This window comes from Cuculus canorus, unplaced genomic scaffold (assembly GCF_017976375.1).
Source record: "Cuculus canorus isolate bCucCan1 unplaced genomic scaffold, bCucCan1.pri scaffold_69_arrow_ctg1, whole genome shotgun sequence".
NCBI classification, from domain to species: Eukaryota; Metazoa; Chordata; class Aves; order Cuculiformes; family Cuculidae; genus Cuculus; species Cuculus canorus.
In genome coordinates, this window is record NW_026527848.1 from 293,273 (window position 1) to 319,839 (window position 26,567).

Consider the following 26,567-nt stretch of genomic DNA (forward strand, 5'->3'; position numbering starts at 1 on the left):
CGACCATCCTCCTGTACTATTTCCAGCTGAGGGACAGGCAGCACATTGACTTCACCTTCCGGGACATCAGCATTCTGCACTGTGAAGGCGATGGCCTGTGCATGAGGTTTTATGCCAACTGCGTCTCCAGGCTGGAGAGCAAGGCCAGGCGTGTCGCACTGCTGCACACTGTAAGCTGCTCAGGTTTGGAGAATGCTTCCAGGTCTCTGGAAGCCTCATGGAAGGGGCAGTGGCCCAGACCTTGTTGGCCAGCCTGGCCGTGGCAGCCCGGTCAAAAGCCTGGGTCTCGGGGGCGGTCCCAGATCCCCAACCCTAACCCTAACCCCTAACCCTAACCTGCTGGCAGGCAGCGAACGCAGGCAGGACCCTCCCATCCACAGACAGGCAAATCCACATCCAAGAGGGATTAAGAATCGCAGAATGTTTTGCCTTGGAAGGGACCCTAAAAGTCATTCAGTCCAATCCCCCAGCAGTGAGCAGGAACATCTTTACCTCAGCCAGGTTGCTCAGAGCTCCATCCTACCTGACCTGGAATAGTTCCAGCAATGAGGTATTCAGTCCCTGTTCCAGCGTTTCACCACCCTCAGCACCAAACAGTTCTTCCTAATACCCAGACTAAGCTTCTCCGAGTTGAAAACCTCCCTGCTCCTTCCTATTGCTATGGGTCCTGCTACAAAGTTTTTCCCCATCTTTCTTCTCAGCCCCCTTTCAGTACTGAAAGGCTGTAATAAAGCCCCCTTCGAAGCCTTCTCTTCCCCAGGCTGAACAACCCCAACTCTCTCAGGCTCTCTTCCTGGGGGAGCTGCTCCAGCCCTTTACTCCTTTTTCGTGGCCTTCTCTGGACCGGCTCCAACAGCTCCCAGTCCAAGCTGATCGCATCCTGGACTAAGAGGTACAGCAATGAGGTCGCAGCACATTGTAAGCCATTAAAAATTTATTGGCTACAAAACACATTTAACACAACCAAAAACAGTCTCGGGTTTTTCCCAGGAGCACTGGTGTCTCAGTTGCACTCAAATGTTCACCATGTCAACCAGAGCAGACAGGTGGAGCTCAGAGGCAGCTTCAGCCTCCTTGTTCGCTCTGAGGAGCTGCTGCAAGTGTTTCAGTCTGTCTGACAGCGTGGCGCTTGGCTCCTTCATCAGACGCTTGCAATCTTCTCGACTCACAGTCTGGACAGAAGGAAAAAACAGAGAAGACTGAGAAAGAAGAAATACTCAGTAGCAACAAGAGACTTCTGAGCTTACTGGCTGTTCCCTTGCTTTTGAGAAGGACTACAGAGGCCAGCACCCTCCACCTCTGACGAGAAACAGCAAAAGCAGCTGTCCTGCTATTTCTGTCCCAGCCTTCCTTTACCTAGGGGAAGGTGACCCGGAACAGCCATTCTCCAAGTCACGAGTGCAGCACCACAAGGGATCCCGTTATGACTGCCAGCAGCCAAAAGCATTAAGACCTGCAAAGATCTCTTACTCCAGACCTGCAGAAAGCATTCCCCTCCTTGGAAAGAAGGGATTTCCAAGGGGCAGTTTTTCAATTCTTTATTTCCCAAGTCAACTGAACACCGCACACCAAACCTCGAAAGGTTTTGCAAGTGTAGCAGTTTGGCACCTGCACTCCTCACAGCTACAGTTAATTCTCCGTGCCACCTGCTCTCACCTCTTGAGATGACACAGGACTCTTCACCAAAGGACAGGTGACAGCTGGGTTAGAGACCAGAGACTCGGGGAGGTAGAGAGGAAGACCTATGAAAGCACCAAGGGGCTCCATGTCTTCGGCGAGACGTCGGTGCAACTGTTCTTCAAACCTGGACAGAAAGATGAAGAGCACCAGTCAAATTGCAGCCTGGCTTTTCTCTTGTAACCAGTCGGTTAGCCAAGAGTTCAGGGTTCAGAGGTGACTGCAAGAAGGATCTGTCTGACATACTCCGCTGCTATGACAAAAATCCATCCGAGGAAGTTGTGGTACAGAAAGCAGCCGCACAGACTGAAGGCAGCAAAGATAAGAAACCCCTGGGCCAACCTTGGCTTTTGTTCTTCAGCTTTGCAATCTGTATTGCATACAGGCACCCGACTGACATCCCAGAGGACTTTACAGACATTTATGGTAATATGCAGAACATATAGACTACTGCACAAACTGTACGGCTTTAGTATTGGTGCCTCGATTGACCACATACGGTTTCCAACCATTCCTCAAAGCTCCAAGTACTTCTACCACCCTGGATTGTCCCTGTGAGCTAGCAGGGAACTGCACCGCACTGACGTGCTTGATGAAACTGGAGATAGTCTAGGATGGTTCCTAGTAAAGCTAGACTTCAACTTCCATTACCTACAAGTAGGAAATTGTTTACAATCCTGGGCCAGAGCCACAGGGAAAGGATGGCGCTCTGGGAACTCACCTCCTGCTTTCTCTTCTCTCCATTTGCAACTGTGCCAACAGACGCGCTGGGAGAAGCTCCTTGTCTGAGGCTGTCTCTGTGAATTCACCTGCACTGGTAAGGCTCTTTTCTTGACCTGACAGCACGCTCACGTCATATCCACATTGACCTGACATCTTGGAGATGCTATAGGGTTTCTTCGAAGACTTGGGACGTTTTATCCTTGACCTGAGCAAGAAGGGAAAAAAACCAAACAACCAAACAAAAACCGAAATCAGTATGAGTGTGTTGTTCTTTCCCTCCTCCAACTTAAAGTTTGGCTTAAAGTTTGGAAATAGCAGGGAGTAAGAATTGATCACCTGGAGATGTAATTCTCTTGTAGCTGAGTCAAACGTTCCACCAGAGGAACTTGTGCAGAGGACTTGAAAGGAATTACTCTGACAGCGGCTGGAATTCACCCCAAAAGAAAGGTACGTACCCAACATCTCCTGCTACAAACCAGAGCAGCAGACAAGCTTCCAAGAGCGAGGGGAGACTGGCTTCACCCTGTACAAAACTAGAGATGTAAGCCAGGCCCTTGAGATCTCAAATACTTCAATGCCACAGAGCTCTGAAGCATCCTCCCTCTCCATCTCTGGCATTTCCTCTTAGCAGCAGGACTTTCCTGATGTCTTCCCACAAGCTGTGGAGAAAGCCTCCCTTGGAATTCAAAATGCTGCAAAATTAACACAATTGCTAAAGAGTAAATGTGCAAATCACCTAAGCCGTCATTCACGTGTCAGGGTCCAGGCTGCAAAATAAAGTGAATGTAAGGGAGGGGACACGAATAAACTAATTCCAAAGCCTCAGCACTCTTCTCTTTGGTAGAAGTTAATTTCTCCATTCATAATGCTTGAAGAACCTCCCAAGCAATCAGTTTGAGAGCCAAGTAATGCTGCAGAAGTAAAATCTGCATACTACCCTCTCTCTGCACACCCTTGTAGATCAGATGTGCACAAGCATGTTCTAGGAAGATGCCACACGCCGCTTTTCAGCCTGCTGTCGCCACTGTGCTCGTGGTAGGGTCCCTGAGCAACCTCCTTGGAGCTCACTGCGGAAACGATGGCACAGTGGACAGCTGAATGCTACTCCCCCAGGCAGTGCCAGCACCTGTCTCACCTCTCATGGCCCTGCCGGATCTCCTCCTGTGTGCGCAGCCTGGCTTGTTCCCATGCAAAAGGGACAGTGAAGTTCTTCAAATGCTCCTCGAAGAAGTACACACGAATCTGACCATCGTCACTTACTGCTTCTGTAAATAAAACCAAACCAAACGTTTGCTGTCAAAATTTTTTCCCCTTCTGATGAAAAACTTGGCATTAAAAAGCCAACTCGAAGAAAAATTGTGTGCTCACTTTCAAGTAGCTTTAAGACATAACTTCCATATCAAAAGGAGCCTTCTTGGGCTGCTTTAGTGTTCGACAAATACCAGATTACTGGGGAAAGCTGGAAAACCCTGCTTTGTCTTCATTTTAAAAATTCTAGTGCGTCCAAGCTCAGTGGGTTTAGCGCTAAAAGAGATTGCCTACACTTAAGCCGCACAGGGCACCAAAAGAACCCTACGCAGTTGAAAGGCAAACGAATCCAAGACATACTTCGTTAATCCATGGAAGTGCTCGTTAACAGTGGCAGCTTGCGATCTCAGCTGACCGGTGCTTACAAGGCTTCTGAGGGACCAATTCTCAGCTTTGGGTTGAACGTAAACTCTCTTCTGTTGGGAGAGGAGGGCTGAAAGACACTGACCATATCCCTCTTCTTCCATGCAGGGACAAGATTTTCCAGCACAAGATCAGGCCAAGTCATAAGCCACACTAAATATGCGCTCTGAAGAGCAGAGACGTGCAGTAAAGCACAGTGTCATTCCGCAGCGTGAATGAGAGGACCAAGAGCAGAATTCCCTCCCTGTTACGTATCACTAACTGCCACATATAAAGGCACACCTGTCAAATCTTAAATACAGCTGCACAAGAAGCATCATCCATGCTGTGGAAGGACATGCGATACCTGGAGCAATCGGCAGTTCGGGTGGTTTCCAGTCTCTCAGTTTATGATCAATGCAGGCTGCCAAGATAGCATCCCAAGGGATGTCATCAACAGAAGGTCCATCTTCATCAGCGTTCCCGGATGTGTTGTCCTCCCACTTCTGGTAAGTTTTGCTCAGTAGATTCTCCACTTGAGACAGGATCAGTGGTCGAGTGCTGGACGAACGAGCAATCTGAGACGCATACTGGAGAATCATGTGGCAAACAGGACGCCAAGGAGCTACGGATTAAAACCAAATCAAATTGAAAGAATTTGTGACAGAGCCAAACCACCCACCTTACAGCCAGACAGTTCAACACAGTGCAGAGCACGTACCACCTAACTGGAGGCAGATCTAGGTACGGGATCTGGAAGAACAGCACAGCCTTTTTCAGCCAGGCCAGATGATCAGGCATGTTCCAGTGCAGGTGAGGCAACAGCTTGTTACCCCCAGGCTCTGAAAACTCAGTAATAGGCCAGGACAAGTCACAAAGATGCTCCGAGGACTGCCACATCAGAAAGAAACTGCAGCACACTGTTGTACAGCTCAATGATGACCCCAGGCTCCTGAGACGGCAAGCCAGCTGAACGCCTCTCTTTCCAGTCACGGTAGAAGCGCTTGCCAAATTCACACGCAATCCCATCCTCGACATACTCCTGAAGGGTCTGACTGCAGAGCTCAAGGGAATTAGGGTACTGGGAAACCAGCCAGCCAACAGCCTTGGAGATCTGTGACACAAAACAGAGGTGGTTCAAACTGGTGGTTCTGCACTGATCAGGACACTAAATATTCAACAGTGCAACCCTAAGTTGGACTTAACACTATTCAAAATACTAGGCAGCAAAATCAGCTATCATCAACCCAACATTTGCAACAATAATCCTCCAGTCAGATGGTCTGAGTGATCTCACAGCAGCCAGAAGAGCTACAAAAGCTCTCTGCCTTTCAGGACAAGGAGTTGAAGGGTACAAAGACTTCCCCATCACTAGCACTTGTCTGTTAATGCAGCAACTGTACCCCTGCCTGTCAACACAGGCAGCACAAACAAGAACAGATTCACCACATTTTGGTCTCAGTACAGTTTTCAGTGTTACTCAGAAGCAATTCTCTTTTATGTAGCAAATGCTGCTGGTCTCTAGTCGTTTAGACTAGAGAGCAGTCACAAAGAATAGAAAAGTAGCAAATATTTCATTTCAGAATATTTCTAGCCAATGTTGGAATCGCTATTAACAAGCACGTATCAGACTCCAACAAATTCAGGTGTGTGAAAAAGCTGGCAAAGAGGGCTTTCTGAACAAAAACTACAATAACAGAAAAATATCCCATTACACAATACTCAGATGCAATTTAAGCTACTAAGAACATAACAATAATTCCTTATAAGACATGACAAATTAAGACAGGTTAATGATAAACCGGTCAAGTAACTCTTAAAAGTTCAAAGTGGCTGTTCTTACCCTTCTCGTGCCCTGTAAGTCATTGATAGAACCTGGAAGCTCAACAATGGTGTAGTCTGAAATAAGCTGGGCTGAAATCAAGTCCTGCAGCATTAAACCTTAAAAACAAGAAAAGCCACCGTATACTCACTTGTTCTTTCTCCCGGTGTATCTCCTACTCTGACCTAGTCTCACACTCCGCATTACATTCACAGCGTCCCTTCTCTCCTCCACCCTTTCCCACAGACACTCAGGATCAAATACCGTGTGCAAAGGAAAATTGGAAGCCAAAACAAAGTTCATTTCTTTCCCTATCGATCAGTTCTTAAGGCCTTGGGATTTCTAGCAAAGCTTTGAAAAGCACTGTGCCTCACAGCCTCTCTCTTTACCTGATGCCCTATTTGAGAGACTGCACTAGACACAAGAGTTCTACGGGGGCAGCCCCGAGCACTCACTCCCATTGTTTCCTCAAGGCACAGAAATAATTACATACCTTCTTCTACTTCTTTCTCCGTGGCCTCCTCTTCCTGACCAGGGACAAGGACCACCAGGGGAACTGATGGACGGAAAGGTTTGGCCTGAAGCAACTGTTTCAACTGCAGGAAAGCTGAAAGCCAATAAGCGTCGTCTTCTGCAACATCTTCACTCCTCACTCGAGGAGGAAGGACAAGGATGAGACCACTGGTTCCAAGCAAGTCTTCCTGCATTTCAGCTGTATCGAGCTCACAGTCAGACAGCGCACCATGTGCCACCTATGCAAGTAACAAAAGACACAAGTTATGTAACTAAAGCTAAACTTCTAGGCATTTACTCCGTCGACTGGGAACAAATTCCATCTTTTTTCAGACACTTTCAAAATCACAAAATTGTTCTCACCTACCTTTATACAGACACCAACTTTAATGCTTCTGCTCCCGTGCATGCCAGGAGAATTAAATAGCGTCAGCGTTTGAATTCTACCTTCCGTATGCAACGTGTTTTTTCTCCAGTTTTTGTCTCCCATAAATTTGACTTTCAACCAATCCACCAGTACCCTAGCTAAACAAGAAAAGTGGGCTTTTGAGGTACTGAGTTTCTTAATTAAAAAAAACCAAAAAACCAAAAAAGACATCTTAGGGTTTTAGCACCAATACCTCTAAGGCATGACAATCTATAATAATCCCAACCTCCACATTGCTTGGATTTGGCTAAATAGCTATTAAATGTCTCCACACTGTTACATATCTCAAGGTTTTCTATTTTCAGTATGAGAAAAAGTAATTCAATGAACAACTTCAGAAGACAGAGACAGCTAAATTACAGCTGTATTCTTTGCAGTGCTCTGGAGGAAAACAAACCCTGGAAATTTGACATGGTGGGGGGAGGGGGGCGGTAAAAATACCACAGGACAAGGACCATATACTCCCACTCCTTTCTGAGTACCCTGCTCGAGAAAGGGATCCAGCAATAAACTCTTACCTGCTGTGATCATCCTTGGCATATTCCTCATCACTTGGCAAAACCAACAGAACCTTCCAAAATACCTGTTCTTGTTCAACTGGAATATGTTCAGCGATTAACGAGACAAGATCCAGGGGAGTCCAAGCTAAATCACTTAAAGAAAGACAGAAGCTGGTGAAAAGACGCCCCAGTGCTAATTCCCATGAGGTCAATATTTTACTTGCTTCAAACCAGCAACGATACTATAATTAGTTACCACCCAGTTCAAACAGTCCAAACTCAGAGCTAATTTTTCACATTTGTTGTCCATCTATTTTGCCATAGAACAGATGCCTTCCAGAATTGCAGATGTTTAATCTGTTACCCGAGTCTCACTCTGGGGACTGTGGGACCCTGTACGCATCGCTTTACTTCCATACTGCTCCAACACACACACAGGCCACTGGAGTGCATGAGAAGGCAGACCTCCAGATGCACTTTAAACGCCTGGATCAAACTCTCTGTACCACAAGCCAGGCCAGTAACAGCTCATTCACTCTTCTCCTCCTCCTCTACTCTCGTGCCCAGGCACCAACTCACCTAGGTACCAAAAAAAAAAAAAAAAAAAAGTCCGATGGCCTAACATTTTCATGATTTTATATTCCAGTTTCCCTTACCTGGAAAATACCTCCAGAAGCAAGGCTGCAATTGGACACTCGAGTACGATTTGCCTTTCCTCACTGACATTTTCAAGATCTCTGGCATTTCTGCTACAACTTGCTTAGAATGAAAACAAGGACCAAAAGCCAACGTACCTTAACAATTGCTGGTAGAAGTGCTGAACTTTCATTTCATGCACTGTCTTGTCTCTCAGCAAATTCAATCTGGAAACAAAAGATTCTTGGTTGTATTTCTTCATCTAAAACAGCTACTTTAACCACATTTAAGAAACGCTCACTAAGACCTTAGAGGTACTTTAGAAACTGCTGCTGTTACTTTAGAAAGCTGCTGACACTTTAGAAAGCTGCTGTGAATGGAAGAAGAGTTTCCTTAGGTTTGCAGTCTTTGTCGTGGCATTTGTACAGGAAAGGTCTTTTTGAGGGTACTTCGGAAGACTTTTCCAACAGCATTAACGTTCACAGTAGAAGAAGAGGGCTACTCTGCAACTTGCCCCCCCCAAACTCACACAGAATGCCAACTGCTGTCACTGTAAGTATCCTTACCTTGTGCAAGAGATCCCCAGCTTTCCTCCATGCCCCAGGTCTACCATTCCCTTGCACAAGTTCTCCCTGGATATAGGCCACTCTGCACTAGGGGACAGTGCTTTCAGGCTATTTTTCAGATCCATGCAGCGGGGAGCAGCAGGAAACTGCCCTCATTTGACGTTTCAGCTTTCTCCGAGCTGCCACAGCCTCCCTCCACCTTGGGAAGAGAACAGATAAATGGGTCACATTAATAAACTCTTCTGCAGAACAAACAGGTTTTCTCCCTTTGCTCTTCAGACTAGATTGGGCTCTCAAAGGCCCCACGAGTCAGTCTGCCCAGGGCTGGGTGTGAGGGGGCGCTGCGGGCTCAGCCTCTATTTCTGCACACGGCCACAAACTCACAGCTCCAACAGAGCAGACACAGGGTGAGACGAGACCTGCCAGCTGTACCCAGGCAGTCTCCACACAGAACAGCCTTCTGCCCCAGTCGAAAACAAACAATGCAGACAAAACGGAGCAGCATTCTGCTTAGCAGGATGCATTGGCATCAGTGGCCTGGCAGATCACACGAGGGAAGCAGGATTGCTCCTCTTCCATCTCAGCCCTTCTCAGCTGTGCCACGCCTTGTCCCGTGCTCCCCAGGCAAAAGTTCAAGCAGTTTTCTTTCCCTGTTTCCAGCGTGTTTACTCCTGGCACACAGAGCTTCTTACAACCATCCCTTACAAAGCTTCTTCAAGATTTCAAGCCCTTGCTGCCAATCTTTTTGCAACACCAATTGCAGTAAGAAAGCCATGTCTCTTTCTTGCTCTGTTTTTAAAGAACATTTCAAACGGCAAATTCACCCACAAGGAGAGAATGTATAATTACGGCTTTAGCACTAGGTGTTTGCATATTTTTCTACGACCAAACAATTCAAAACGGGTGACAACCAGCAGTGTTACAACACAAAAATGTCAATTTATCAATTAAAATTCTTTTACTGTGTTTCCTCTGGTATTTTCAGGCTGCAAAAATATTTCTGCATCATTCAGTTAGCTTGACTGCTGCACGTACACTTCTTTGGGCTCCTCCTTAGTCTCTGCTATTGCACTGAAAGCTATCTACACACGTCTTGAAGAGACATATAAACTTAATTTTAAGACAGAAAGAACTCTGCTAGGTAAGGTGCCCCACACCAAACAGACTGGCCTGCTGCTTGTCCTTGTCCTAGTGGTGAGAAACGTCATCTGAAATGCACCACCATCTGGCTGCACTCAGAGAAACGGATCTCTGCCTTGGAGCGCTACAACAGCCACTGAACACTTAGCACACATCCAGAAAAACAAGTGTCCAACAGAAAGACTACCAGGAGAAATTCTCACAAGTTTGAAAAAACGGAACTGTTGGAATGGGTCCAGAGAAAGGCCGTGAAGATGATCTGACGGCTGAAGTGCCACTGCACAGGCTGAGAGAGCTGGGGTTGTTCAGCCTGGAGAAGGCTCCAGGGAGACCTCGGAGCAGCCTTCCAGTACCTGAAGGGGGCCTACAAGAAAGCTGGGGAGGTACTTTTTACAAGAGCATGGAGTGATAGAACAAGGTGGAATCGCTTTAAATCAGAGGGGGATAGATTTAGATTAGACGTTCGGAAGAAATTCTTCACAATGAGGGTGGTGAGGCACTGGCACAGGTTGCCCAGGGAAGCTGTGGATGCCCCATCCCTGGAGGCGTTCAAGGCCAGGTTGGATGGCTCTCTGAGCACCTTGATCCAGCGGGAGATGTCCCCTGCCCATGGCAGGCGGGTTTGGAACCGTATGATCTTTAAGGTCCCTTCCAACCCAAACCGTTCTATGATTCTATGGTTTCCCAATAGAATGAACTGAACTCTCCTATCGAGCACCTTATGTGACTCTGCTGAGATGCGCTCCCCTCCCCACATGTGGCTGAGTCCTTACTAGAGGCTGGTGATAAGACTGTCCCCTTCTAGGGAAGACAAGGCACAAACAGAAAGAACATAACCAAACGGCTGAAGATCAAACTATTAACCACTCCTTGTCGGCGCTCCCAAGAAAAGCAGTTGTGCCACAAGGCAGCAACTCACCGTTGCAAGTACTTGCAGAAACACTGGAGCTCCTGAAGGGTTTCCTTAGCAATCTGGAAAATCTCATCCTCCAAAAAGAGGTCCATGATGTGACCACTGACTTCTTCCGAACAGCGGGCAATACGAGCTTGTCGGTCTCTTTCTAAGGCATACCTAGTTCCAAATGAAACAAAGAAAGACCAAGTGAGATGGAGGCTGCAGCAAGCACCAAGATGGTTAGCTGAGGTGCAAACAGGCAAGGCTATCGCATTTAGCAAAGCAGAGAGATTTTCCCTACTTCTACTCCACAGCCCTTCCAAATAAGGACTGTCATCAGTCAGAGGTCATTCAAGCGTTACACTGATAGTGGGGTCCCAAGGAAAGGTCTACGAGACAGCCCACAGCCGAGCCCTAAGGGAGTTGGGAAAACACACACATAGGGTAGCCTTGTCCTAGACAAAGCTTCTAGCTCCTGGAAAACCGCCACTGCCCAACACGGCACGGCTGCAAATTGCCAGCTCACTGTAAGATCAAGTAAGCTTACCCTCTCGTTAAAATAGCTTATTGAAGATGACATTAGAGAAGACCAAGCAAGCAGCCCACCTCTGCCTGACAAATTCCTACGCTTAGGAAAGCGCCCTACAGCACAGTACAGCATAGATTGTGTTGTACGTACTTTAACTGATTGGCTGATTCTTCTTGAACACTCTCCTTTATTACTTCTTCCATTAACTCCATACCCACCAACTGGCTCAACTGCTTTATTAACTGTTCTCTTTCCTGCTTTTGCCTGGAAGGACAGAGAAAAGGATTTACACAAGTGGCAAGTGAGAGTGGCAAATTTTACACCAAGTGAAAATATTTACACTGGCAAACCGGCTGCGAGTTACACAAGCACCACATGCAGCGTCAGACAGTTAATTCGCCAAAAGCTGAGCTCCCACTAGGTGGTTCCTCTCTCCAAAGATAATCAGCTTTGCATGGAGCCAGACTTCCCTCAAAGATACAGATAACAATGGGGTTATTCTAGTCTTACCCCAGTAAGTTACAGAAAGCCACCTCATTCAGAAGGAAAAGTTCCTGCATACAGCAGGGCCAGGATGCACCTCCCACTCCAGAAGCTCTGCGTGAATAAAAGATCCCAAATTCCCACCTACCACTTTCATAGTGGCTCTCTCGGGTCACCAAAACATTAACTAGCAGATCACCTGAGAATGCAGAAAGGACAGCCTGTCCTACGATCCTAGGGCAGTTCAAGGTGAGACAAACCTAAGTACTGCTGGCATGGTGGGAAGCCCCAGGGCCCGAGTATCCGTGCAAGGACTTGAGTTGACACCAGCTGTTTTAGAAGGCTGTATACAGCCCAACCTGTCCCACAGCAAAAGCAGCAACTCACCTCTCTTCCTCCACTCTGCGCCTTTCCTCTTTGACACGCTCCCTTTCTGCGCTAAGCACGCTTCCAGCCACTTGTTTGAGACTCTCTTCCACCACTTCAGTCACAAGTTCCTCCACAGTGGCCTCTGAAACTGCTGTGCAGAAACAACAACTCTCTTATCAAAGACAGAAAGTTTTAATTCAGATTTTCTCAAGCACACCTTTGCTCTGCTGTGGTGGGCTGCCTCCAGCCACCGGCCGAGCACCCGCACTGCTACTGGCTCGCTCCCCCAGTATTGGGACAGGGGAGAAAATACTCAGTACAAAAGCAAGAAAATTCATGAATTGAACATGAAAATTCATGAATTGAACTGCCAGTGTAAATCTGAAGACAGTTCAATAAGTGTTTAATAAGTGAAGGCCCCACTCAGCCCTTCTCAGCCCCACACCCCGCACAGCCCCAATCAGCCCCTCACACCCTTCTCAGCCCCGCTCAGCCCCTCACACCCCGCTCAGCCTCAATCAGCCCCTCACATCCTTCTCAGCCACAATCAGCCCCTCACACCCCAATCAGCCCCAATCAGCCCCCTCACACCCCACTCAGCCCCTCACACCCTTCTCGGCCCCTCTCAGCCCCACACACCCCCCTGCCCGGCTCAGCCTCTGGCGGCCGCGGTTCACTGAGGGGCAGGGCCAGGCCGTGCAGGACGAGGTGGCCGAGTGGTGATGGACTGCTAATCCATTGTGCCCTGCACACGTGGCTTCGAATCCCACCCTTGTCGGGGCTTTTGTCACAGCATGGTCGGTGGCACCCGAGCCTGGTGGGATCCAGTAGCAGGTGCCCAGACACTTCAATAAGTGAAGGCAGGTGTGGGGAAAACCCCACAGCCCCGCCAGGCAAAACAAAGGCAGTCCTCCACCCCTGCCACAGGCAGACCAATGCACAGCCAGTCCCCAAGCAATGGCTACCCCCAAGCCACAAAACTTCGCCACCTTCTTCCTCTTACCCTCTTTTATTTTATGACATCTGACGGTACGGACTATCCCCACGGTCAACCTGGGTCACTTGTTCCGGCTGTCCCCCTCCCTCCCAGCCCCTCACTCACTCACTCCCAGTCTGCTCACAGTGGGGCAGAGTGGGAAACCAGGAAAGCCCTGACACTGTGTGGTTCAGCGAGGACCAAAACATCAGTGCCTTAATAACACTGCTTCGCTCACACACTCCTATCTACAATTCCACCGACTGCCTTGAAAGGGAAGAGCTATTAGAAGTGGAGAAGCAGTCAGATTTGGATTTACTCCTCTCGTCCTGCTTTGGGCACCTTCCATTCCACAACACACCCTTCTTGGGGCAGTGGAGTCAGTGGCACGCAAGGCAAGGTTTACAGAGGTTTGCAGTCAGCTTTTCCTCAGTCTAGCTGCTGTGCAGCAGAGAGTTGGCAGACACCTGAAGAAAGGTCTGCTTTTCCCTCAGCTGGATCTGTAGGACTCCCTCCACCGTATACCTCATGCTGCTTAGTTTAGGACTCCACTCGGGGTGCTGCTATGGCAAATTGCAGCTCGATGGCAGACTCCAGCAGCACCAGCAATAAACTGTTCCTTACCAGACGGCAGCAGTCACGTAGGCCACTCCTGCTCTGCCAACTTCTCTGCACTCTCCTTCGAGGACATCCTGCACAAGTCCGTCTACCACTTCAGCGATGTCCTACAACACAGCAGAGGAGGTGGCTGAAGCAAGATGCAGTCCCGCTCAGGCGCACACATGCAATGGGAGCAGACCTCGCAGCCTTGTTGGACTGTAAATGGCAACACCACCTCTATTTCTACTTACAAACTGAACTAGTTTAACCAAATACAACACCCTGGAAATTTTAGGTTATTGAGAAGGTTAATAACAACCCAAAAACAAAAGCAGCTTTCTGCATTAAATATTAGCAAGTCAATTCAGGAAATAATAGCTAAGGAAAGTGAATTTGAGAGGGATTCCTATTTTCATACTTGAGTTTCTCTCATTCCAGTTGATTTAATTCCAAATGGCCAGGTCTAATCTTCACTGAAATGTAGCCACCGTTCAGGTGGAATATGGCAGCTGTACTTTACAAAGCAACGACACACTCTGAGATGGGTTCAGCATTTGCACATATGTGAACATGCGCAGGAGGGAGAAAAAAGGGCAACAGCACAGATACACAGGGTACGCATTCAAGACCCAACATTAACAGTCATAGATCCACAAGAAGAAACCTTGTCGTGTCTCACTTGAAATGCGTGCCATTAAGAAACAGCTCATTGTCATTTAGTACAGCAGTTTACCTATGAATGTCAAGACAATATCCTTCTACTCTTGCTTTCTGACTCCCACTAAACAGACAGGACTGTTTCTCCTATGAAAGAATGCGGGCAAGCACTGACTCTTTCAGGCTTGCACGTGAAACCACTCAAAACTTTCTCTTTTCCAAACAGTTCAAGGAGACAACTTCTCGAAACGCCCACAGCACTGAAGCAGGGATGGTCTCCTTTGGCTCTGCGGAACATATACAGATTCTGGAGATCCGAAACAAACTAAGAGAACTCGCTTGTCTTTTATTATAGTTCATGGGTCTTTCTCAAATACTTCACGATGGTTTAAAATTTTCCTTACCGTGTCTGTGTAGAGAGGCTGAGGCTCGGGCTGACCAGCAGGTTGGGAGACCGCCTGCGCCAGAGGCAGCATTGGCACAAGCTGAGGAGGTGACAGCGAGGGCAGAAGATGAGCTGCAGTCTGGACTTTCACTGCCGCGGCATCTAAATCCATGCCTTTGCCTTCCATCCTTCCTTCTTGAGAGGGGGGGAGAGAAAAATAAAGGAAACCAGACCAGTCACAAGTAGAAGCCAAACTATTCTTGTCTTCAAAAGCTGGCTTGTCTGGTAAATCTCACCAGGTCATAAAACAAGTCCCTAACAGAAGTTCGCTACCTTAAAATCAAAAAGGTAATTATAACATAAAAACTAATTGGTATCAATAAATATTTTATACAAAGCAATACAAAATGTCATTGCACGTTACCTCCAATACCAAGAACACATATTTTCATTAAAACTGTTTTAAATTAAGTACACCTAGCACTGACACACACCTCTTGACTAAATATAAAATATCCCTACTTCTAACAGGGACTAAAAAAGCCTATGTCCAGCTAACTTGCACAACACGATCACACACAGACCGTGAGCAAACAATTGCAACACAAAATCTGCAAACCGAAAAGGGAAGTTGGCTGTCTGAAGTAGCCAAATAACTACTACTTAGTTCACATACGCCGGCAAAATTCCACACGTTTCCCTGTCCGTTTCCTGTACTGGGAAATAGATTGGACTAATCAGGTTGTTTCTTAGCTTTTACAGATACATCAGTACATTCAAATCAAAACATGCTTGCATAACATCCAAGTTTCCAAGCAATTTCAACCCGTACGGGCCAAGAACAGTTTCTGCTTTGCAAAATGAAACTACCTGCAGCGCTGACCCAGCAGCACGTTTCTGAGCAGTATCTACAATGCGCGCCTGTTCTTACCAGTTGCTTCCACAATAGATTTTTGGCTACTACTTACTGGCTTGATCCACAGAGGTGCTTCCGCCGGTATACTCGTTCTGTTCGTTGAAGCTACACACAGGCACGTGGTGAGGCACCGAGGTCAACGGCCCACCATTCACAACTTCCCCCACCAAGACAGTTAGCTTCTGGCTGACAAACATCGATTTACTGTGGTTTGGGTAACCCATCTGGCTCCAAGAAAGCTGAGCGATTCAGCTTCACATAAGCACTGGAAGGGGAGAAAGAAACAAAACATAGGAGTACATCCCTCAAAGCACCAGTAACCTATAGGCTTTCAGCTGGACAGCTGAGTGGAGCAAAGCGAAACAGCCCCTGGGTACTCAGGATTGCTCCCTGTAGCCTAGATCTAAATCTTTGGCTGGGAACAGAGCAGGGAAGGCAGAGAACACTGTTCTCCCAGCTACCCTCCTAAGACAGCACAAACTGCATTAACGTTTCTGGGCACCCGCATGGACTCTTTCGTCTCTTTCTCCTCTAAACATTTGTCCGCAGCGTATATTATCCACACGCATTTTACCTAGACTACATTCCACACGATAGATGTTCTCCACAGAAGTACTTTTAAAAGCTACAATCTTCTTCCAGTCACGGCCTCTGTAATATGGCGAATTTATGACTGCAGAACAGAACGTTACGAGGAAATAGAGCACTAACTGGCATGCTCGGATTTTTTTGGTTTCTCTGGTCTCTTGAGACTGCAATTCCATATAAGCACACCCTACAATATGTTTCCACGGCAGACACTCTTTATCTGCAAACTGCTGGCCTCCAACATCCCCTAAAACCTTGTCTGCACCCTTCAGCTCCATCACGTCCCACACCCATCACCGTAACGCCAGTTTCCTGAGAAGCAGGAATCCTGTATCCTCATTTCCTACTGAACAGCAATGTACTGCAATTCAACTGCAAGATAATCAAATCCTTCAAATCCCTTTTCACCTTATGGAGCCAAGTAAAAAAAAGGTGTACAAGTGTAAGAAAAGATATCGTGGGAAGTTACGGTAGTTATAGGGATACAGATCCCATTTTTTGAGGGAATGATGCAGAATTTAAGGACTTTTCATCATTACAACGATATAAATAGAACAGATTATTAAAAAGTTTCATCCATTCTTTATCCTAGTGCTTTTCATCCAGAGACCAGCCCCTATCCTTCACCTGTTCTTTCTTTTTCTGGCTGCATAGGCCAGGGGCAGCCTGTTCACATTAATGCTTCGCGCCCAGCATCGGTCCAACCCCACCAGGCACCTCAAGACACAGATGTCCTTTTCTTTGCTCTTACCCTTCAGACACGCTCAGGCCGTAGTAACTGATAAAATCAGTTGCTTCCTGACCATCTTTGAACAGTAGGATGCGGACCAGGTGATCCAAAGGAAACACCGTACTTCTTCGGCTGCTCACGGTGTAGGCAATATTGAGAGATTTGAGAGCATCTTTACGAATCTGGAGGAAGACAAAAGGAAAAGCCGCGTAACTAAGTTAAAGACCCAAAAAAAGCTACAAACGCACTATAAGTGTGAGAACGCTGTTTAAAAAGAACTCAGCACTTTATCAAATACTGCACAAACAACTCTTGAGGTTCCACTTCCTTTTTAAGTTCTATGCTTTCTAGCTTCAGCTCTTTGACAGTGCTCACTTTGAATGAATTTGCAATTCTTGTGCAGGAGAAACCCTTGCAAAGGTTTCTAAGAGTGCAGTTGGTATTTCCTTTGCAAAACTCCCAGGCCTGTTTCTCTGCTTCCCAATTATTTTCAGGGCAAATAGTAAGTATTTGTGCACAGTTATGGGGGGAAAGAAGCTGAGAAGAGTATTTTAGCATTTGCCCTTTATATCATGGCAGAAAACAGATTTTTTTAAACACTTCTGAAGAAGCAAGATCAAGATTATCTTCAAGGCTAAATATCTACCCAAGTGTTCTGCTCCCTGAGATTTCTTCTCAAAAGTCCCAGACTATTTTACTGATTAACAATTTTAAAACAACCACTCATCTGCCTTTTTCTCACCTGGCTGAAATAACAGTGTAAGAGACAGGCATTCAGATAGGAAGCTGCTTGTACTAACTTGAAAAACCTCACAAAGTTGTTGCTGTTTAATGCAGCAAAAGCTTGAACTGCAAACCTAACTTCAGGAGAGTTTCTAACCTCTGGACGAAACTGCTGTACTTCTCTGCGGAGATAAAAGACAGAGACAAACCTTTTGCTTCAATATCTACAATCACAACTCAATAGCAACCTGTAACAAGATGGAAATAAGACTAGAAGCTTTAAGCAAGATAGGTAACTCCAAACCTTTCCAAAATACACAGCTGAGAACTAAATTTGCAGCATTATTTACTGATCATGAATCTCCTAATGATGCTTGCATCTCCTAATTAGCGCGCTATTATTTAGGTGCATCACCCCAGCATCTACAGAGGAAGGCAGTTAAGAAATTGACTGAAAAAGCAAAGTATCACTCTGCCCAGAAAATGGGTTTTGCTTGGTCCCAACTGCAGATAAAGCAGTGAAGCTTGGATATCACTCTGGGAAGAGAAAAAGAATTCCTTGACTGAGAAAAGGGAAGGTTTGCCTTTTTTTTTTCCCCTTTTACTACCTGCAGAAGCTCTAGCAAGTTTTTCAAGGAGAAAATAAACAAAGCTTTTTTCTTTTCTTAAAAAAGACACTTTTTAAAATTACTTGCGGGAAAAAATCCAAACACGACCACAGTACAGTTTTTTCCTTTTTTGCAAAAATATTTTGCAACTAAGCTCTTCATTTCCATTACATTTTGACTGTACTTAATGCTAATCTCAATTCTTCCCACGGGCAAAAAATAAAAACAAGCGATATCTGTTGTTCTTACCTGAGAATGTCGCCCTGGTTGAGATTCAGCAAGACATTATAACCTCTGAACTCCGATTCGCTCTTGCAGTAAACCCCCTTGTTAGCCAGGTCCTGGTACATCTCCTTCAAGCTCTGCAGGCATTTAGTCATGTTCTCATTGTTGAGTTTGGCATCAAAGGAGGACATGGGCTCTTCACACAAGTGGTGGGCACAATGGATGTGAAAGCGAGTGCACTTCTCAATCAGAGACACCGTTAGCGGGTTGCAGAGATCTTGCTGGGTTATATCCTAACCAGAACAATCAGAGAAAGCATCACACCAATATTTAAACTACAACAGAGCGTAGTCAGCTGGCACTGCCTTTGAAAAAGCATTTCAGCTGTGCTTTGAGTCACTTTGCAATTCAAAACAGTTCAATTACTATTGCTTTTTGCTTAACTTTTTACAGCATTACATGATCTTCTGCTCTCTATCATCAAACGCTTCCATCCGCTAGTGCTTACCTTTCTTATTCCACGAGTTCTGTTCCAGACAAAGTCATACCATTCTCGGTAGTTTCCTTCTCCTTGATCCATAATGTTGGTCACCAAATAGTCCATGGTCATGCTCAACACCTCAGAGGGTCTCAATTCATGGGGCAAAGGCTCCTCCTGATCCGCTGAAGACCTGCTGTATTCCTTGATTGCCGCTGCATGATCTACCTGCGAGATGTGGAGAACAGAATCAAAGTCCAAGGACTACGTTCAACTTTTCACGAGTAAGAGGATTTCACCCCATCCATGCCTTTACTTTAGTAAGGAGCAGACTACTAGTTTTTCCATCGTTCACACTAGCAGCCCCTGTCCGTTCTGCTACAAAAGCAAGTATATCTTATTTTCTCTTACGACAGGATCCTGTGCGTTTACTGAGCAGTCTCAAACTCAACTTTCCACGCAGCGTATACTGTTGCCCCACGGTTTTAGAACCATAGCTCTAAACACCTGTCTGAAGCCAAATAAAACACATGACAGAGGGGCAAAGCAATTCTAGAGCCTTCTTGTTTTACAACGGTGAATTGAAAGACTATTAACGAATCAGCCGACAGATCTTTTCCACCAGAATTAACCCTGTAATCAACTAAACAACACTGACAGCTTTATACAAGCCACAGTCAAAGAGATGTCCTGGGAATAACAAATCCCTGCGTGCAGAGAACTCATACCTTGTCAGATCCCGGAAGCAATTCAAAGATACTGAGTTGGTTTCTTGACTCCCTCATGTAGCGCTCCTTTTCAGGACACATGTCTGGGCAAGTGCCAACAACGGTTTTTGCTTTGCCAAGATCGGTTCCTTTTTAGGTGTGCTAATTAAAACATAAATAAATAAAAAAGAACAAACATTAAGCATCTGTTTCCATTTCATGACAATTATTACCCCGACATGCCAGAAGGCCCCTGAGCATGCCAGATGCCTCAGCTGGAGTCTGAACATCAGTCAGTGAACGGAAGTCAAGAAGTACATTGCCGAGGCAACAGCTCACAAAGAGCTGACAAGAAAAGGCCTCTAGAGATTCCCACCCTATCTCTACTCAGAGCAAGGCTGAACCCACGCTCTTGAATGCTCAGAAACTCCCAGTGGGTTCCCCCACTCTGAGGCCTTTCCCAGGGCTGTACTGCTCCTTCGGGGAAGCTTCTCCTACCATCCCACACGGATATCGAGAGTTTCGCTGAAAAGATTGAAGCCTCTAAAAGATACACAACGTTTTCTATCCTAACAGCTTATCCTGCTTTATTTACATCCTAACCAAGAACCAGTGATTTCCCAACTCCACGTCAAGTGGCTGAGAAACTGGTTTGTCAGTATTAAGAGATCTTAAATTAAAACTAGGGTCACAGCTTTGAAGTGGGAAGAAGCGGGTGGAAGGGTTTACAATCCACCACTGTGAAATAAAGGGCCAGTTCTTCAAATAATTACCAGCTGTGTAGTAGTTTGAATTTAGAGAAACAGACAGGCTTTGGGCAGCTTTCTTCAAAGAGCCTGCAGGGATGCAAAACTCCCTGCACGGCCTCCTTCACAGAAGGACATCCCGCTATTCACTTTCCACAAGAAATACACATGTGCAATAAGAAATCTAGGGCTTTGTGTGTTCTACAAGAGTGAATGTATACAACAATCCCACACAAGGAAGAGTGCTTTACAGACTGCTCCATGTTAAAGTCTCTTTAAGGCCATGCCCATAATATTACAACAGCTTTGCAACAGACACCAAACACTTCTTTCTGGCAGAGCTGTAGATGTTACGCTCTAGCTTGGGTAGTTACCTTGACGCATGATCTTGTCCCTTTGGTCCAAAAGACGGTATCTTTCTTCAGACGTCTCAGCCACTAATCCTACCAGGTTACGAAGAGATGGCAATGAAACTCCCAAGGCATCTGAGCTCTGCGCTTCTGAGCTGGGGTCAAAGAGATCTCCTTCAAACTGCAACGCCTTCCTAAGGTTAGGCTTCTTTGCTGGAGAACTGAAAACAGAAGATTTTTATCAATAATACACTAATGCGTGTCCCGGCCTTCATCCATTCGCTGTTTCTCAGAGCATCAGCATCCCTGTTTAGAAGAATATGTGGTTAACAAGGCCACGTATCAAATAAATATCTGCATGCGAAGGCGGTTGCGAGCCAACGCTACTGCTGGGGGTTATTAATCTGATTAAATCCACCACGCTGCCAAGCGTTCTTGATTTGCGCTGAGAGCCTCGACCTTTGCACTACAAGAATTTTATTACTGACTCTGTCTTCAGCTGGACAGAACCAGATGGCTGTTGCAGCAGTTCTCCATCACTACGGTGTAGTAGTTTGCACGTTAAACCAGGAACAAGCCTACTCTTCGGTGTGATAAAATGAATGCTTTCTATAGCAACAAAGATCCTTAATAAAAGATTTCACAGGGCCTGTATACAAACATACATTTACAGCAAGGAACGCTCATTACTTTATGATATATTACTGATTTTATAATACCATGACTTGTCTCAAACTAGGCAGGCCACTAAAGTACCACAGGGAGATGACAACCTCACTGCTTCAGCTCATGATGCAGAACAGGATGACACCTGTACAAGGACTCTTCACTTCAAGGGAGACAAGACGACGACCCAAACTCACCAGCTACTCTGAAAAGGGGATTCCCATTCCACAGAATGGGAATCACCTACAAGTGAAACTACTCGCTTCAGAACCTCATTTAATCCTCACCATAGAACAGTGCCATTACTGCTTGGTCCTATTCTGGCTCTGCACTATTTTACTCAATTCCCTTATGCCTCCCTATCACAACTGTTGGTTCAAACCAAACATTCAAAAGAAATATGCAGACAAAAGATTTAAAGGCCTTAGTAAGCAGCTAGAAGTACCTTTCTGACAAAGTAGGAGATTTGTGAGCTTTTAATTAAGCCAAAGAGGCACACACGTGAAAGAAGCCTGCCAGAAGAGACAAATAAGCACACTGCCAACAAGAACACGACTATTCGGCACATGCTGGCCCCTATTCTCCCCCTTCTACCCTGTTTGCTGCCAGCTGGACTCCCAGGGGAGCAGACATACCTTGTACCAGGCATTACGCCGCTGGCAGGCGATCTTATTAAGGTTTTCCGAAGAGGGGAATGCTGATAGTTTTGCTCTTCATTGCTCTGCCTTCCTTCATCTTCGCCTGCTTTCTTCTCCTTGGATGAAAATTCTCCTTTTGCTGGACCTGAAGGGACATACAAACATCTCGTCAGATAGTTCAAGCAACAACTCTTTTTTCCCCCCATGGTGGTGAGCAGTCAGGTTAAAATAATCCTATTAGAAAATAAAACTGACGTCACAGTTTTGCATACGTACGCAAAACCTCCAGGACAACCTGCAGTAGGCGCTGTACCAAGTCACTCTAGAAGCTGCTCCCCTGTTCTATAAAGAGTAAGCTTTTTTAAATAAAGTATCACTTAGCAGTAACCACAATCGGTCACCAGATTGTCAGTAAATGAAGTCTGACCAACACCCAGATTTAATTTGTCTCAGGTTTGGGATATAATCCAAAAACCCGTAACTCTCCATGGGAGATGAAATCCATTTCAGCTATGTAAACCACAGTCCCCAGCGCTCCTGCTGAAGTGTTTTGAGTACTCATTTCACACACCCCAGCTCAGACTGAGATTGGCAGATCTTCTCAAGACTTAACACCTACACGCTGCAGAAAGGAACAACTTCTTCTCACAGAAAAAAGTTTTCAACCAGCTGCATTTCTTAAACTCTCAGATCGGTTATTTTAGAATGCTGCCATTCCCATTTCTACAGACTTAATTACACAACAAAATGATGAAGGCAAACAGGTCATCCCTGTAGCTGCTGCTTCAAGATGTTAATTTTCAGGAAGACAACTCCACAGCTGTCCATTTTCTGGAAGGCAAGGTCGTGGTTGGGCAAAGCTGTGGTGAACCGTCCACCTGCTGACCGATGACGCGTATCCCCAGGCTAGGATCTCAGAGGTACACACGCGGCATTCATAATGTGCTCTGAAGCAGGCAGTGAGGCATTTGAAACTGGGTTTTCTTACACCCCCAGACAATATCCTATTTCTACATAGGAGCACAAAGTTAACACCACCATATCCCTCTCGTATGGCTGCAGAAATAATTTCTAAAATCCCTTGTCTAAAATCCTACACTGTCATTTCAAGCATCTGCAGCCAGCCAGGACATCAAACATGACATAGAGCTACTATTTTCATGCTTCGGTAAAGAATAAATTCCAATGCTCCCAGAAGTTTTGCGCATCCAACAGCCTGAGTAGCAAAAGTCAAAGAGAACCATTGTACTTCTGGAGCTGCAACATTCCCGCTATGGAGACCATTGGCGTGTCATTCTCTGCACGGCAGGAAGCGAGAACAGCGTGACTGGCACCCAATAACCCTACCTGGAAACACGGACTTGCTTGTTTTCTTCTTCTGCCAAAACGTTATGATGCCTTTGTGCAGCTCCTTTGCTTTTTTTCTGGCAAGAGCTGCAGAAGCCTGAAAGGAAACAAAAGCAGAAGATGAAAATTATTACCACCACCACAGCAAAACGCACACTGCTGTTTTTGTGAGAGAAACGTTTGCCAATTTCTACAAAACCCTGTTTACTGCATTTCAGCCTCTCACTCACACACACCCAGCAGGATAAGGCAGGCTGCCACAAAAATCACTGCTTTTTGCTCCACAGCCAGGTCAGAGCAGTCAAGACCAAAGCCGTGTTTTGAAGCACAAACCAGAAACAACACTGCCTCCAAACTGGCTCCTGGACACAGCTCGGAGCTGATGGAACAGCAGCACTTGCAGTGAGCAGGTCATCCTGCAAGGAACGCACAAGCTCCCCTCGCCCGCCCGTCAAGCTGCCAAGCCTGAGTGAGAATGCAGCAGTGCACGGAATTCAGGTTTGGGACACAACAAAGAGCAAAGATCCATTTGGTGTTTGAGCGGGATGCCAACAGGACAGCTAAAGCCAGGCAGAGCTCTTACAAGTCTTATGAAGAGCGGCTGAGGGAACTGGCGTTGTTTACCCAGGAGAAGGTGAGACTGAGAAGAGACCTTATTGCTCTCTATAACTACCTAAAAGGAGGCTGCAGAGAGGTGGGTGTTGGTCTCTTCTCTCAGGTGACAGGACAAGAGGGAATGGCCTCAAGCTGCATCAAGAGAAGTTCAGATTGGACATTGGGAAAAATTTCTTCACAGAAAGGGTTATCAAGCACTGGAACAGGCTGCCCAGGGAGGTGGTTGAGTCATCGTCCCCTGCAAGTGTTTAAAAGGCGGGTAGATGAGGTGCTTGGGGTCACGATTTAGTAGGAGGCAGGTACAGGTGGGGTCGATGATCCATCAGGTCTTTCCCAACACAACGGTCCTATGACTCTCTTGCAGCTAAGGCATTCTAGGTGCAGCTCAGCACACTTCTATCTCAGTGCTCACATCACAAAGCTTTCCCCCAAGAGAAACACTGACAGCATTACCACAGAGGAGTGTGTGGCTCTCAGCGGAGTAGGCCCTGTCCCGGGCACTTAGACCCACGCCTGCTCCTACACCCATCGCTCTCGATACTCACGTGATCGAAAAAGTGGACAACAGCCATTTTTCTATTGCGTCTGGTCAGGACCCGTCGGACTTTCCCAAACTGCCCGAAGTGCTTCTCCAGCACCGTCCTGTCGTTGAGGTGATCAGGGACGTTCTTGCACTGGATGGAGGTCAGCTCAGCAGGGTTCAGGCCCCCCGATCCCTCTGCGCTCTCGCTGCCCCGAGCCCGGCGGGCAGCTGTGGCATCTGCCAAGAGAGGAAAGCCGCTGCCTCAGCAAGCGGGGCTCCCCCAGCCCAGCCTACCGTCCCACGGATCTCCCCAGCCCGGTCTACCGCCCCGGAGGGGTCTCCCCGCCTCAGCCCAACACCCTCCGAGATCCCCATCGTTCCCGAGCCTCCCGCCCTCAGGAGCGCGAGTGTGCGCGCCCCGAGCCTCCCGGGCGGGGGCGCTGCGCCGCCCGAGCCTCAGCCTAAGGCTCCGGGGGTCTTCCGGCCCCACAGCTCTCCTTCCCCCCGCTACAGCGCGGGGGTCCCTCCCTCTCCCCCAAACAGCCCCGTGGGGGTTCCCGCACACCGCCCCGGCCCACCGTGCCGGGGGTCCCCCTTCCCCCACTCCGTCCCCCCGGTACCGTGGCGGGGCGCGTCCCGCGGGGCGGCGGGCGGCTCGGGGCCGGGCTGGCGCTCGGGGTCGGGGTCGTGCCGGTCCCGCTGCCCGCGGCGCTGGCTGCGCAGCAGCTCCTGCATGCTGCTGCCGAAGAGCGCCCCGACGCGGGGCCGCGACAGCACCATGGCGCGCTTCTCGGGACGGGGGCACTCCCGCTCCTCCTTGCGCTTCACCCCCCTGCGCGGGGACGGCTCCTCGGGCCGCGCGAACCACAAGGGACCCTCCGCCGCCGCCGCCGCCTGGAAGCGGGCGCTCAGGTCGCGGGGGGGGCGGAAGCTGAACTGCGCGCTGCCGAGCGGCGCCGCCAAACCGGCGACCGGGACCCCGGAGGGGGCGGCGGCGGCACCGCTACCGGCCTGCCCGAAGGCGGTGGCCTGGCCGAACGGCCCACGGAACGGAGTCCCCGAGCTCATGGCGGCCGCCCGGCTCCCCGGACGGAGCCGGATCCCGGGGGATCCTCGGAGGCAGAGCGGGGAGCGGAGAGCGGTGCCGGGTCCTGGGGGGCGCTGCCGAGTCGCGGGAGCGTTGCCGGAGGCGCTGTCCCGGGAGCGGTACCGGATCCCGGCGGACGTTGGCGGGGGCGGGGTCTCAGTGGCGGGGCCGGGTCTCGGGGGAGGAGTCTCGGGGCGGTGCCAGGTCTCGGGGGCGGGGCAGGGTCTCGGGGGCGGGGCAAGGTCCCGGGGTCGGGGCAGGGTCTCAGGGGCGGAGCCAGGTCTCGGGGCCGGGGTCTCGGAGGCGGTGCCGGGTCCCGGAGGCTGGTCCCGGATCCCTAACCCTGACCCCTAACCCTAACCCCTAACCCTAACCCCTAACCCTAACCCCTAACCCCAACCCCTAACCCTAACCCCTAACCCCTAACCCTACCCTGCTGGCAGGCAGCGAACGCAGGCAGGACCCTCCCATCCACAGACAGGCAAATCCACATCCAAGAGGGATTAAGAATCGCAGAATGTTTTGCCCTTGGAAGGGACCCTAAAAGTCATTCAGTCCAATCCCCCAGCAGTGAGCAGGAACATCTTTACCTCAGCCAGGTTGCTCAGAGCTCCATCCTACCTGACCTGGAATAGTTCCAGCAATGAGGTATTCAGTCCCTGTTCCAGCGTTTCACCACCCTCAGCACCAAACAGTTCTTCCTAATACCCAGACTAAGCTTCTCCGAGTTGAAAACCTCCCTGCTCCTTCCTATTGCTATGGGTCCTGCTACAAAGTTTGTCCCCATCTTTCTTCTCAGCCCCCTTTCAGTACTGAAAGGCTGTAATAAAGCCCCCTTCGAAGCCTTCTCTTCCCCAACTCCCTCAGTCTCTCTTCCTGGGGGAGCTGCTCCAGCCCTTTACTCATTAAAGCCTTTGACACAGTTTCTCAGAGCATTCTGCTTCAGAAACTGTCACCTCTGGCCTGGATGGGACACTCTCCTGGGTTGGAAACTGGTTGGATGGCCCAGAGAGTGGTGGTCAATGGAGTTAACTCCAGCTGGAGGTCAGTCACAAGTGGGGTTCCTCAGGGC

General features: G+C 48.0%; 1 pseudogene; it reads right to left on the minus strand.

Moving 5' to 3' along the window:
* Positions 1 to 928: 928 nt before the first annotated feature.
* On the minus strand, positions 929 to 25,626 carry LOC128850775 (germinal-center associated nuclear protein-like; annotated as a pseudogene).
* Positions 25,627 to 26,567: the final 941 nt, after the last annotated feature.